The sequence below is a fragment of the Anguilla rostrata genome, chromosome 11 (genome assembly GCF_018555375.3).
Source record: "Anguilla rostrata isolate EN2019 chromosome 11, ASM1855537v3, whole genome shotgun sequence".
In the NCBI taxonomy this organism is placed as follows: Eukaryota; Metazoa; Chordata; class Actinopteri; order Anguilliformes; family Anguillidae; genus Anguilla; species Anguilla rostrata.
Window position 1 is genome coordinate 14,614,643 of NC_057943.1, and position 14,499 is coordinate 14,629,141.

A 14,499-nucleotide genomic window follows, 5' to 3' on the forward strand; every position below is an offset into this window, starting at 1 on the left:
ACATGAAAACATAACATATCAAGAGTGGCTGATTTCTCCAGTTTCATGGCTGAAAAGACTACAGTGATTATGGCAAAGTCTCATACACAACCGTGTTACCATTTGCACCATATTAGTGAGACAGAATTAGGTCCAGAGGTCATGGCACATTTGTGAGTTCAAACTCCTCATAGTTAGCAAGGAACTGTGCTTGTAACCAGAAAGTGCAGGTTCCAATCCTGGTTAGGCTACTGAAGTAGCGCCTGAAGGAACCTGAAGTATTTCAGGAAATAGTGGAATTTATTGTTTACATATAAACACCACTCAACTAACCTGTGGTAGGCCTAGGCATCAACCAATCAAGAGGGCCTAAACATGTTCAGTAGCACCAGATTTGACAGTGTTCATAGGAAAGCCAGAACTCAAACCCCACAAGTGCTACTGGCTCTGACAGTCTCTGCATGCAAGGGATGGATTTGGTCATCGGTTCTTCAAATGACTGATCTCCTGTCAAGGGGGAGTCAAGCAGCTTTATGCCACATAACTCAGGATAAATTTCAATGCCTTGAGCTGCACTCTGTGATGAATAGTTGCAACTGTTCTTATTTACGGAACATACTCGTACATGGGTTGAAACTTCAAATGCCTAAAAAATCTGCAAGAATCAATCAAGAATCAATGCCCTTTTCAGAGCCTCTGTGTGTGTGTGTGTGTGTGTGCGTGTGTGTGCGTGGTGTGTGTGCGTTGAGTGTACATGCATGCATGCGTACACATGATGCATGTTCATGTGAGAAAAAAAGAGAGGGTTTTAAGTGAAGGGCTAATCTATCCGTTTCTGCTACATGCACAATCAGCTAAGCAACATTTTTAGTAATTAGTCAAGCTGTAAACCTTGATTCTATCAATAAAGAAACATTTATGTTAATAACAGAGATTGATGATTCCACTACAACAAGCCTGTGAAAGACAACCCTCATACTTGGTTCTGAGGTGGTTGGCATACAAATCCTGTTGGGGGTGGGGATCAATGGAGAGAGAGGTTGAATCATTTGTGGACATACACGTGTGGAGTGCCTACAATCTAACCAAAAAGATTTTAAGATCCTGATGGACTGAAATCAACAGTGGAGCGTTATAAGAGCAGGCTTCTTCATGTGAAATGCTTATTTCTCACTATCTCGCTATCCAGACAACTCAAAAACTATGCAGTTGACAAGTCTTTGAGTCAGCTTGGTGTATGACGGTTGACCAGGAATTTTTCCATATAAGCATGCCCATCTTAAATAATAGAAATTAAGAGGGTATTGTATCCATCTGAAAAATAGACATGTCTTGGTTATTAATTCACCACAAAGATAGAATGTGAACAAACCATCTGTAATTAGTCCACGCCTATTCCACTTTTCATGCACTGGAAAAAATTCAGAAACAAATGAGGAAGCTTCAAAGACACATAATGTGCCATACAAGATTAAGAGAAATTGTCAACTGATGTGACCATATATTTCTTGAAATCAACAAATCTAGCCCTGCAGCAGTGCTGAGAGTGGGAATGCTTTGATTCTTTCTTTTTTTATTTATTTTGTGAGGTAATGATCAGAGATAGAGAAGAGCAGGCAGAGGGATGAGAGAATAAAAAAGATCACACCAAACCTGAGACAAATTAACTTCTGTTGTGCTTAAGCAGTTGACATCAGAAGATAAAAAAGAGAGAAAAGACCAGAGAAAGTGGAAGATACAGTTAACCACTACCTTGCCTTGCTGGGATTTCAGCCATATTGTTGCAGTCCCATTATTCCAAGGTATTGTTTTCCTCTCCGGCCTGTCAATGTGACTTCTAGTGTATTCATTTTCTGTGCTGTGCCAGCTTGTTTAATTTCAATTCAGCACTGACAACTTCTGTTCAGCTTGTAACAGAAAATACTGACGTATCAGATCATTCCAGATTCAAAATCCCTCTCAACACAATAACAATAACAAAGGGAGAAGAGCCAGAAATTCAAGAAATGATATATAAATTTACATTTTCAAATGGAAGTATTGCACTAATGCTAAAGTATAACCACATCTTACTGAATACTTGAAGTGTTGTTTGTTTACCATTTATATAGGCATTATATAGTTAAGGACTATACATATAACTCTGTGATATATGTAGATTAAGGTATCTACTGATATACCTTAGTCACAAGAACACGTGCTAAGAAAAAAATGTCACCTGGATAATACCTTTAAGTTCAGTGCTAAATTCTGTTGTTTAAATGATGGCTCTTGTATGTTGTTGCATAATGCAATTGGATTATGATTAAGGAGAATGCCTTTGAAAACCATTTAAGAATATATTTTTATCAAACGCAAACAACAAAAAAAAATTTTATCATGGAAGAATAAATGAGCAAACTTTGTTGCATGGATTTATATTTTCCCCAAGTCCTGTCAGAGACATGAAAAAATAACTCCCAAACACAGTCAGAAAATTGATCCAGAAAGTGGTTTCTTACATAAAATGACATCTCACTGAAGCCTTAGCATTCTCTCCCACTTCCCACAAGCAGGCTATGGCATTGCACTTTCTAATCTCTTACCTGAACTACTACACATTTACAAAGTTGCTATGGTGTCATGATAAATATTCACATCACAAAATTATTTTGGGGGAAAATTCATCTAAATTCACATCCCATCAACACTTTCATCCATCACCATTTTGAGGGCCATGTTTTTCAATTTCTTGCCATTTCCTTTATTCCTTGAAATTGAGTATGCTTCTCTGTTAACTCTCTTGGGGGCTAGATTACATATTTTTTGGTTTGGTTATTAAACATTTTTCCATATACTGATTGATTGACTATGTCATTTGTTTCTACAAATTGACAAAAAAACTGTACATTCATATGTGGAAGGTGATTATTAAAGGAGTATACATTACCAACACATTACCATAATTCATACAACAGCGTGAGTTACATTTATTAGAACATAATGGCTATTGAGGGTAAATGACTATTCCTTTCATTCTAGACTTTAGTTTGTAAAATTTTATCACACAATCTCTTAAAGTTTTTTATTCAGTAACAGACAAGTACACAAAATACACTTCAAACTAATTATTGCAATGTACCATTAAAGTAACACAAATGTTCAACTATTATTCTCACTCTCAGTTGCACAAAACAGTGCAAAATAACATTACTCATGACATTGCAATTACTTACTGAGTCTGGAGAGGTTGCAGATCCGGCAAGCAGCAACACTCTGGACAAGCTGCAGAAGGTCAATGGTGGAAGCAGGGAGACCAGCGAGGAGAGATTTGCATTAGTCCAGATGGGAAATGACCAGGGCCTGGACTGAGAGACTAATAATGAGATCACACAAACATTCACTGATAATTAGCAACAGCCATTTGCATACTCCATCAGTCAAGCACTAAACAGTGGTGCTGATTATAAATACAAAAATTAATTCACAAAATAATCAGTACCATCAGATATAGCCAGTTCTCCTCAATTTGACTATTAGGCAAGTAATACAATTCATTTTATTTGTAATGCAAATGGTGAACATTTCACAACATTATTTAAAATTGTAGGTACATGTAGGCTACACATGTACTTGCAACAAAATGTGGCAATATATGCAGATAGACAGTATATGAAAATGTTTTCATTGCTATTCCACTGGAGTAATTCTCACCATATGAGGAGTGAAACTGGGCAGTTAGAAAAAAAATGTCATGAACTAGGCTCAGAACAGAAATGTAGATACAGCATAAAAAATCAAACACACTTTAGTGACTTGCTGCTGTCCAAAGTGAGAACTGCTGGGCCATGGAGAGGATATGTCAGTTTCTGTGTTTTGCTCTCGTTGATTACTTGTATGTAGAAATCTGAGAAATACCAAGACTGTATTCATCTTAGGAAACCTGTTTATGTGCACGAACTCAGGTCAATGCTATTCAGCATTACTCAATTTGAGCTTTTTTATTAAAAATTTTGGTGCACAATCTAGTGTAACTTTTTATGTACATTGTTTTTTACTGCTCAGACATAATTTTGATGATGGCCTATGGATCAGAGCTGGCCCTAGGGTAATGGTGACTCTAAACATGAATGCTGTTGCAGCCCAAAGTGCCCTAACATAAATCACACCCACCATGGTAAGGGATGGTTGTGGCCCTAAATGACTGCATGGAACGTTAATTCCAGCAGTCAGCTCTGATGGAACTGCATACGCAGCCCACAGGTCCCCAGAGTTGGCACTATCCATCATTGATTGTAGAGAGCAGCAGTGTGCCTTGACATCTTTGGATCTTGACCCTAGAAGAACAATAGTGTGAATTGATGCAAATTATTTTTTAAAGCAGTGCACTCACTTCAAAATCATTTATAATAGATTAATTTAATATTATTATTGCAAATGGAATGATAACCCAGAAATAAGCAATCAGTATTAATTCATAATTAAACACTGTCAAATGTAAGTGTTTTTTTTTTCTTTTTCTTTTTAAAACGACTACTCACCGCTTAAGATATCTGGTACCCCCAGACAAAGATCATTAGTGAGCTGAGATGTGAAGGTTAATGAAAACCCACCTCTCACTAAATGCTTTCTGAAAAAGTGATGCTTCCCGCATACTTCAGGGTGGTTATGTGATCTGAGCCAAAGAAAAGGAAACTGATTCTGGGCATTTAATTATTTAAATCTGAAATATAGGAAATGATAAGACCATGAAGGGCACTGAAGCTGAGTAGCAGAATGTTGATAATCATAATTCTGTACTCCACAAGGAGGTAGTTCAAATAATCTATAATGAGAAAGATATGGGGATAAGCTTTTGCACTCATGACGAGCAGCAAGCAGCTGGGCTCTGAGCATCTTATCAATTACTCAGAACCAATTTTTAATCTCCTGCAACAAAAAAATGAAATTCAATGAGCTGAGCGAGAATCTATGAATCTGATAGGGAAAGATGGAGACAATCTCAAAGACAACCCACATTTTTCCCCAACCCATGTGTCTCCTAGATTTGGAATTACCAGTTGTGCTTCTTGGGTCAGGACTGCAACATCCGCATAAGGAGTACAACAGCTGGAACAAGTGCACTCAACTGATGCACTGCTCAGCGACACTTTTGATCATATTTAGCCATTTTCTCTTGGGCTCTTACCACTTACTTACTTTTAATTATCACATAATATATAAATATAATTGTAGCCAGAGGTCATTGCACACTTTCTAAAAAAAGACAATGTATATTTTAAAATACACCCAAGAGAAAATGTACATTGTATGTGCTTCATGCAAGCACAGAGAGTATGTCTTATAAGGTATATTTACAGTAGCCTGTGGTATCCAACCAAAAACTTTCCCGGTTTTATAAAATAACCCACTTTATTTGACCATTTAACAGTGGCTTGTATACTCCACCAGGACTCCTACTGCTATAAACCGCTAATAAATGAGATACACTTCTTCAAAGTCATCTCATTCAATTGCACAAGGTAGATGATGGTAAATAGATGGATATGTGGTATTTTGCATAATTTTCAGTCCAACCCTCTGGATTTGGGTCTTGTGAGACAGGGGGGAGCTTGTTGCCAGTGATCTTTGAGGTAATGTGTAGAGTTCCATCCAACATTTTTTGTTTGTTTGTTTGTTTTATCTCCTAAGTGGCGGAGTTGCTGAACTGGACTGCTCTTGAGAAATTGAGTATAGATTCATCCACAGCATGATAGAACAGATGCATCACCTCTCTTGATAGTTTGAACTTCCTAAGTTGACTTAGGAAGAAAATTCGCTGGTGTGCCTTTTTGATGATGAGGGTGGAGTTGTGCCCCGACTTCAGAGAGGAAGAGATAGTTGCTCCAAGGAAGTTAAAACTACTCACCTGCTCTTGGCCATTAATGACCAGTGGAAGAAGTTGTCCTGCACTCCTGCAAAAGTCCACAACTAGTAATTTTGTTCTGGTGAAGTTAAGCTGCAGATTGTTGGGGAGGACACTTGTTGACTATTAAATAGACTTTATCTCTCTAAACTGTTTCATCATTAGAGGACAGAGAAAGAGGAGTCATCCTCTTTCTCTGGACCCAGTGACATAAAGACTATGTGACTGCTAGCTGTAGGAGCCTGTCATGGGGCAAGATACAGTTAAGTCTAACTATTACACAGAATCACAAAAAAATCAAATCACTGTCAACCTTGGCATGCAGAAAAGCCTTTGAGTGGCTTTTGAGTTTTTGCAGACAAAGGCTGTGATGTGCCTGGCTTCTTGCCAAAGAGGAGACTATGATGTAATGCATCCAAATTAATATCATTTTGAACATATGCACAATTAGACATTATTTCAACACAGGTACATAGGGATTATTACCACAGGTATGGTAGTCAATTATGGAGTTTGATTATAATTGTTACTCTCTTATCAGTTGTTAAACTCACCATCCCTCCCAGGTCAGACAGTGATGTTCAGTGTTCTCCTATATTACCTTACAAATTCTTCTCTTTTTCTGTCAGTTTATTGTTAGGGCATTTCAGTCTTTGATTAAGAGTCACAGACAGTTTCTATATTAAGTGTGATTTTGTGGGGTATTTTTCTCTGCTGCTCGTGAATAAAATGAGCTGAAATTTTTTATGATCTGTGTGTCACTGAGAATGTATTTCTCAGGATCCCTCAGCTAGATCTAGAGTTACAATTTTACAATTGTACAATACACTGGAACAACTAAGTTTTCATACGCCTTTTTGAGATTATTGCGCTAAAATTTAATAAGAAGATTTTTAAATGAGTGCGAACTTCTCTTTTTGATCCTTTAAACCTTTCAAATGAGCAAGTTGACGAAATCACAATTTGCACTTTAGTTGTTTTTATCGCCAGTGTAACATGGTGCACCGTGGGCTGCCTAAAAGACTCTCATTAAAATGTGTGATGCATATCTACGTGTGGTGACAAAACAGAGGAGGTTTACAGGCATAATTTTTTTCCATCTTCATTCAGCTGGTCCACCTCTGTTCTCCTAGGCTTGTGGGGGGTTATCCCAAGTGTGTGTTGTCCAATGATGCTGTGAGCTGTGGCAGCACCCTCAGCCCTCCACTCAACACAACAGGGAAACAATCTGCTGATGACGCACAGAGTCGAAGGAAGACAAACACAGGCCGCAATTGGAAACAAAAATGTGACCAACATGTGATCACTGCAACCATGTATATTCACTGCACACTTCAACATAAGCCAAGATTACCTCAAACAGTGATGTGCACATGAGCAGCCTTGTGACATGTACTTGCAAAATAACCTGAGGTATATCAAGCTAAAAAAAAGGACAGGAAAGCTAAAGACCAGAAATACTGCCTTTAAAATGAAATAAAACTTTAGTCCAGATTACATAAGCCTCTCAGTCGTGTTGTTTTTATTGTTATACATTTTGTACTGGGTGAATTTAGTCATATTTAATAGCCAGGCTCTGGTGTTTAGGACACAGTGGATGCAGTCCATTTCCATTCAAAAAGAGACGGGTTTAATACACCAGCTCAACTTGAAGCAGCACCATTTGGGGATTACACTGAACATCTGAACATGAGATTTTAAATATTACCGTTTACAAAACTCCCATCATGCGTGAAATTGAGCGCACGCCATCGTTTTCAAATGTTGTGAACACAAGGGTATCCTCAGAATGGGTGATGCATAATAAAAGCACACATATGCGATTTTAGTGCTAGTACATTTTCCAGACATGTACCTCACATTTCAAAATCCCCAATCAGATAGAGTATACTACCGAAGAACCTTTTAGGCTTTTTCCAAGTTGTAAATTGAAAGTATAAACAAAGCAGGTTGAGGGTCACTTATGTTTTTCAGCTCTTTGTAATTTCATTCTCCCCTACCAACATGAATACTCTTCACGTACTAAACTGAGTGCTCTCTACAGCAAAATCAATTAAATAATTTTGAAGGGGAAGAATGAAGAGTAGTCTTTGCGAAAAATAGTTCATGAAAATCACGTTTTTCGAGGAAATATGTTGCTGCTGTTGAACAGAAGAAAGGATAAAAATGTATATTTAAAAGGAGAAATTTGAAAACAGAAAACAGTCATGAAAACCCTTCCATGGTTTATACTCAAGTATAGTTGTTATAGTATATAGCTTTTGTGTCATGGATGAGAAAACCTTTTATGTTCTATTATGACATCATTGTACTAAGACCTCTCGCTTCTCCACTCATCTGCAAGTCCCCTTGTCCCCAGCAGTATTGTTTTATTCAGTGTTGTGGTTATTCTTTATATCACTTTTCAGTGTGTGGGTTTACCTCAACTCTTAATGAGGTTTGTATTGTTTTACTTGAGGTACAGTATATATGGTTGAGTAAGTGACAGTTAGCTTTTGTGTGTGAAAAATGAATAAAATAATTTCACAAAAAAAATGAGGTTGTACACAGTAATGAGCTTCTCAGTCCTGCCGTTACTCAAAAATGGGATCCATAATAAATCTCATTGTGTGCATGCCATGGTATGAGCAACTGCTGGTTCAGATTGTTTTTCATCTTTATAATAATTACTCTGTTAGTATGAAGGGGTTACAGGTCAGTGAAACAATAATGGGAAATCTGATAGTAGATTGATTTATCTATGGTTCAATATGGTCCATAATGTTTTGTGAGCAAGCATAATAAGTTGCACATCAATTTATCATGATTAAATGGATCTAAAATCATAAATGTGAAAATGTATTGCTAGTACTGTGTCAAAATAGCGTCTAAGACTAAAACTAGCATGAGTTTTTCCTGACTTTTTTATTTGTTGTTCCATGCTCCAACAAGCGGTAACCACAGGTTTCCCTGAAACCGTATGTTTAGCAAGGCATTAGTCACACACATTAATTATCTCAAATAATCATTCGATTAGCATTAGGGCATCCAATATTATCCAAGAATGGCTTGTGTTGATGCAAGCTTTTGTTCTAATCCAGCACTACAATGCCTGATTCAACGAGTAAACTAATGTAGAACAATGAATACCTTGATTGGTTGAATAGGATTTAATGATGAGCTAGAAGACATGCCTTCAGTGTTTTTCAGATAAGGACATAAAGATATAGGAGGTATATCACACATAGGTGCATCTTTAGTCTGTGGTGGAAGATAGGCAAGGACTCTGCTGGTTCTATGATTCTGGTTTATTTAAAACATAAAACTGTCCTAATGTCAAAGCGTATATCCACGGGGAGCAGCATCATGACATTTTAAATGACCGACACATACAGGCTTTCTCCACATGCCTGTTATCTAGTAGAGCCACTTCACTCTGTCCATATCTGGAGACGCACAGAGGAAGGAAAGATCAATCATGTCACCTCTGTGTGACTACACTGCAATCACCACCACTACAGGAAATAGAACATTAAGAGTGCTCCACCAGTAGGTTTCAAATCACAGTTCAAAATGAAATTGTTTCTTTCCTGTTCATATCTTGTGTTCTTTCAGGAGTAATGCAAATCTGATGAAACTGCTGTCAAAGTTTATCCCATATATTCCATGTCTTTCTGTTTAAACATTTGAAGTCACCATTAAAAGAGGGAAAATATCAATCCCCCGTTAACAAAGCGTGATAATAAATTGATTTCATATGCTTCAAATAAATACGGTTGGTTAATAGGCTAGTTGCATAAACCTTAGTAGGTATGTAGGTATGTGACCTTGACTGGCTTATTCTTAACCTGATAGAGTAGAACTGTTCTCCTTTCAAATATAATGTAGTGGTCTTGTAGTCGAAATCCAAGATTACTTAAACCATTGTCGAGATTATTGTAATTGGTACTTAATGAGGGAGACTGGAAAGCACATGAAAAATGTTTAATCATTACACAATACATTTTAGAAGTGCGTATACCTTCATTATATATATTTCATAAAATCAGTATCAAATATACTGAATGTTAAAGTGTGCATCATTTCACCTTACCTTGTATTCATTGCACCTACAGTTAAAATATAAATATTTATATTTATACAGATTAACTTTTTAAAAACACAAAAAATATTTACACTAATGAGAGACATGCATGGAACGAGCAAGTTTGATCAGGAAACTCCTGCTGCAGCCAACCAATGGTTGGCTTCAGCAATCACATACACACGTATTTCCATAATCAACCAATCACATGCACACTACACTCTTCTCTTACCAGTCACATGCGCACATCACCAATGGAACACCTTTTTTAAACCAACACTCAGACCTCTGCGGTGCTGCTGATCCCTTTGGTGCCAAACCAAAAAATGTACTTACATATTCATTTAAATATTTAATCTAAATACTGTACATGAGTTTTCCTGACTGAACTGAAATTCTAAAATACAAAAGGTCTTACTATCATACCTTAATAACCAACACAACAATAGACCATGAGATCTTGTTGCAAAAACATCTTTCCATCATGGTCACCAAGGAAAATACAAATAGCAATTCTCAAGGATGTTTATCAGAGAACCGCATTTGGATTTCTGAAGCACTCTGAAACACTTGTAGAGCAGTTCACTCTGACCACTGTCGTACATTACAGCCTATGAATCAAACCACCTGCCGCAGTCCTTCCATGGTTCTCCATAACCAGACATTGTATCAGAAACTCATCAACATGATCCAATTCCCAAGTTATTTAACCTGAACGCTGCTGTCTGGAACACTATCTGCCTGGTTTCACGAAGCCTCCTCGTCTGTCACGTCTTTCAAGCACTCCTGCGTTTTTCCAAATCAGCTATGTAACCAGTAGACCAGAATGGGCAAGAACAGCATTATCTGTTTAACACTGACTTATGTTCTCAATTATTTAATGACCACATCATATGGTATTTTATTTATAAGCTCATGAATGACAGCTGATAGCTATGTGTCCCTACAAAGTATTTACTGTGTGCTAATCTGTGAGTGAACCAGCATCAGTGTTTAATTATTTAAATAAGTCAGGGTAATTGGTGGAAGCAAAAATTAGCATTTATACTGGTCTTCCAGGAATGTAATTCTCAGATATTCATATTTTTAATGTTTTTTTTAGTTTCGTTTTATTTTCTGTTCTTACATTCACAGCACAGCAAGAGACAACAGTTTTCTAATTTGGCAAAAGCTACAAACTGGTATGGAAATTGTCTTATGCCCATTAATCAAGTGTTTGATTAACTCCAGTGGAAAAGCTTGTGTATAAAGTTGTATTTATCACAGAAAATTATTGAAAAATGTGGATATGAAACTTTCTATACCAATGGATAGATATACATGGCACTGTGAAAACCTATGTGAGAAACATTTTCTGGGACGACAACCAAAGCACTCCTCTTTGATCAAATAGACTGATATCCTTGTTCAACTACGAATTTATGAAAAGAGAACCATTTTGACCAAAAGTATCAGTACAACACATACAGGTGGAAATTAAGTCAGATTTCTGACAATAGACAGACTTGTTTCACACAGAGAAGAATAATAGAACAACTTGCCTTGGGAACAAGAGACCTTGTGATTCTTTAGAACCTGGAAACAGTAATATATTCTCTCTAGATTATTGACAAATGATTATGCAAAATGGGCTTAACAGTCTGTTCTCTTTTTGATCGTTCAAAATGGGCTTAATGGTCTGTTCTCTTTTTGATCATTCAAAATGGGCTTAATGGTCTGTCCTCTTTGTTTCTGCCTTCTTTCTCCTGTCTCAGACTAATGCCTCAATTAGCGCTCAGTTATCAATAAAAACATAATTCCGTTTAATTAAACCTGATAATTAAATCATTAAATAATTAAGGAATTGGAATACTAGGATAACAAATAAAAGAGGCCATTAAGACATTTATTTTTTTAATGAGTTCTATGGACCACCGTATCCATTATTGTAACACCTGCAATTATAATTAATTGCCTTCATTATTAAATGTGCAGGTGTTATGCTACCTGTGGTCAGGTAACATGAGGTTTCATCTTGCAGCCAAATCTTGTGATCAATTCTGTTGAAGAGGAAGTGACATGTATCTATCACTGGTAATTAAACAAAAGCTACTCACTACTAGTAACAAAAACAGCAATTATACTGGCTTCCTTTGGTCAATGTTATGGTTTTATTTTCTTTATTTTTTTTATTCCACAAATACTTTGTATTTTGGAAGCAACTGAGGCTATTTTTACAGAAGCTTTAGCACAATAATAAGATATCAGGATTGTGTGCAGCTTTTCCATAACTGGTTAGGAGAGGATTAAGTAAGTGAAGAGGAAATGTCTTGGGCTCCATCTGCTGGCAGTAAAGGAGCATTGTTCAATACCATTTTGGCTGGACCACAACAGTGGGGCCAGCCCTACAAACACGAATGTCTGTGACTGAGTGAGTGAGTGACTGAGTGATGAAGTTACACCATTGGTCGGCCGAGTTATGACGTTACATCATTGGTCGGCCGGATGAAGTGTGTTAGGTCCAGCCATACTAGGTTTTGACCTGGTCTTGTTAAGCTCTGTGTGGAGTGACAGGTGACAGAAGTAGCCCTATTCAAGCGAAGAAAGGTCTTCCACAGGAGCCCAGCCACATAACATGTAACCTGTAGGCCTACTATTTCATCATTATTTAAATATGGCCTAGACTTCATCCTGGGCTATTAGGGAGTAGAATTGTATAATATGGTGGTAACACAGCATCCTCTGTTGGCTTGCACTGGTATTCAAGACCAAGAAAACAAGATATATATATAACAGGCACATTCATTCTAATGGACTTAAAAGGTTAAAAGGTAATCAGAAGAGAGAATATTATAAGAGTTAATAATATGAGAAATAATACAATATCCAGTCCCTGCTTCTCCATCTAAGCCTCTGTCTGCCAGATTCATGTAATACGGTTACCAAAATCTTACAAATAAATCCTGCGTGAATAAATCCTGCATTACCTTCTGTGAAGTGACTGATGACAAAAGTGCCTTTAAAACAAGGCAAAATCAATTCCTTCATTTCACCTTGATAAGCGTCAGGAGCCACAAGGTTTTAAAGCTTATAAGGTATTTTAAAAGTATAAGTATTGTGTCCTTTGACATCTGTCAGCAAAGTGAGGAGTATTGAAATATTTTACATTTTCAGAACCCCACAGTTTTAACTATTTACACCCTCGTTTGATGCCCGAACAATAGTGACTCAACAATTAAAACAGCTCATGTATCCAACATTTAAAATGTATTTATCTGATATTAATTATACTTTAGTGCAGCAAGTATTTCCTGACTGTCCCTCCCCCAATAGTTCCCAAGGGTCCACAATGACAAATGATGAATTTGAGGTTCCTGACACATCCATAATTCCAACACCAAACATAAAAAGTTCACAGTAAATTCGGTTAAGCTTTAGTAGCAGTTAGGGATATTGTTTTACAGTATGTAAACTGGGTTTTATGTAATGGGCTTTCTTTCATGCATACTTCATAAAACATATAGCAGTTTTTGGTAATAAGTTCTTTTTTTTCCTCTACACAATGTGATTCACAGCAGGTTTTCCACCCACACATTACATTCAGTTCTGCAAAAAAGCAGCCATTCATTGCTATATATATATATATATATATATATTTTTTAATCTTTTTAAACTGAGTCATTTTTTTGTTGAAGAATATGGTCTTTCATCTACCACTAGATGGCAACAATATTTAAAATGAGGCTGAAGCAGTCTGTTTTGTCTTGTTATTTATCATACAATTTAAAAAATCTTAATTTTTAGCAGAGGACAGAGATTTATATAGAGAAACAGAGAAATATAAATACACCGCAGCAGGAGTTTCCTCAGCAAACTTGCTCGTTCCATGCATGTCCCTTATTAGTGCAAATATTTTTTGTGTTTTTAAAAAATGTATCTGTATAAATATTTATATTTATATTTTAACTGAAGGTGCAATTTCAGAGTTAATACAAGGTAAGGTGAAATGACACACGCTTTAACATTCTTTAACATTCAGTATATTTGATACTGATTATATAAAATATAATATATATAATGAAGGTGTACACACTTCTAAAAGTATATTGTGTAATGATTAAACATTCTTCATGTGTTTTCCAGCAGTACAGTGCAATGGTAAGAGAACTAGTCATGTAGCTGGAGATTTGACTGAGGCACTACTAGTTGTATCCTTCAGTAAAGTGCTTGTCCTTAATTCATTAAGAAAATAGTATAAGTAATTATACTGCATAAATAAATTGTACATGTAGTGGACTGTATAAACTGATTGTAACATTTTAATGTAATGGTATCTGCTATACTGTTACCTGCAAGTTACATGCCAAACTGGGGACATATAAGCAACACTAGGACCAATTTTTCCTTACTATCCCTAAAGCAACCCGAGGTTCATCCAGGGAAGGTAATGTATACTGCTAATAAAACAAGGTTTAGCAGTACACTCATTCAGATTTTCCTTTAATATTTCTATTTGTATTTGTCAGTTAGTAAATATGTATGAGATGTAACTGTGATAAAATGATTGGAACGCCTCACTCACATTAGTCCCGGT